Genomic DNA, 1,872 nt, shown 5'->3' on the forward strand with positions numbered 1-1,872 from the left:
ACAGGCTTAAGCTCAGGGACCCAAGACAGACACTGCTGGCACCATGCCAGAGAGAGTGCAGTGAAGAATCTAGGCCATGGTCCCTGAGGCTCTGGCATCCATGTGTGAGAGTCTGGGTGGAGGCCATCCTCCATTCTTTAGAACCACAGGCTTTTGCACTCTACACAGGCACTGCGCAGCTGGGGCCTAAGCTCTGTAACACACTGTCCCCAGAGAAATGTCCATGTGGGTACTAGCTGGTGGGCCCTAGGACCATCAAAGAGTCTGAACACTCCCAACCTGGGCTGACATGAAAATCTCAGGGTGCTGTCTCTAGTTGGGATCCGTAAGGCTGTCTGGACCTGCCCAAACAGCAGCCCAGCAACGGCAGCCACTGGAAACGAGCTCCCTAGATCAATGTCATGCTTTTATGAGCACCAGGGTGTAGAGACAATCCGGAGCTCCTGCGACCCCTGAGAAGGTGGCTGAGAATGATTTCTGCTGGCGGGAGGTGGCAGAGGGTAGTCTGTGTTCTCTGGACCACCCAGATGGGAACAGACTGAGGCTTCTCTCTGAAACAGAGGTCTGGGTACACTTTGCTTTCCACTAAACCTCTGAAGACCTGCCAAAATCTGCCAGAGTGGGAAAAAAGAACCCTCCAGAGAACAAAAGCCTGAAAAACAGGTATCCTCAGAGCGCAGCCCTGTGATAGGGGGCAGAAGGATTCAACCCAAGCAAGACGGCCTGAAAAACAGCACAGAAGGCCCCTCCTCCAGAAATCCAGCCCCCCTCAAAAGGAGAGGACAACCACCAGTGTCCCCATAAAACTGTAAAAGCCCAGTACAAGGGGAAAAGAAGATATTAAGCTCCTGGTATTGCTCTAAAACTTGTATACTTCATAGATACAACTTTTATTTTTAATTGTTCCCACTATTCTCATTCTTTTTAAATTTAAAAATATTTTTGACCTATTGACCATTACAACGTGATGTTGAATACAACAATTTCCATAGTAACCTTTCAACTTGAATTGTTTTGATACATATATGTGTGTTTTTCTTTTGCTTTTTTATTTTTAGAAAATACTCATATAGAGATAAGCTTCAAGGTAATCCTCATTCCACAATCAATGCTACCCCTATATATAAACCAATTTTAATCCCCCTTTATCTCCAGAAAGTTGAGTCCTTTAACAAAGAAATCAAGATACACCCAGGAAGAATCAAAATAACCGTCCTCACTCACACTGAGGATTTATAACCACCCTCCCATCTTTTTCTTCTGTTAGTGTTTATGCATATTTGTTTTTGTTCTGGTAGTATATAAATCTTATACTTAGGGTTCGTTTTGGCTGTGTTCTTTTTTTCTTTTTCTTGTCGTTTACTTTTGTTGGTCTTTTTGTTTGTCCGTTTTTGTTTGTATACATTATAAGTCTTACCTTTGGGGCCAATTCTGGCGGGGTCTTCTTCTTTTTTTTTCTTACATTTTTTTCCCTCTCTCTCCCTCTCTCTTGGTTTCTTTTTTCATTCTTTTTGGTGGGGACTCCCGATTGCTCAGAAGTGTTCTGGGGTGCACCTTTCTTGGATCACAGTTGATACATTCAGCTACACATACCCTCAGCCATCTCTCACAAAAATGACTAAGAGGAGGAATGCCCAACAGAGGAAAAATACAGAGACTGTGCCCTCACCATCAGAACTATTGGATATGGACATAAGCCATATGTCAGAAAGGGAATTCAGGCTAACAATTTTCCAGGCAATGGCTAGGTTAGAGAAAACCATTAATGACAACATGGAATATATTAGGACAGAAGTGAAAGCCACCAGGGATGATGTTAACAAGTCTCTCAATGAGTTCCAATCTAATCTAAATTCTCTACAGCTAGGGTAA

This window comes from Enhydra lutris, unplaced genomic scaffold (assembly GCF_002288905.1).
Source record: "Enhydra lutris kenyoni isolate GAN:26980312 unplaced genomic scaffold, ASM228890v2 scaffoldscaffold551, whole genome shotgun sequence".
Lineage (NCBI taxonomy): Eukaryota > Metazoa > Chordata > Mammalia > Carnivora > Mustelidae > Enhydra > Enhydra lutris.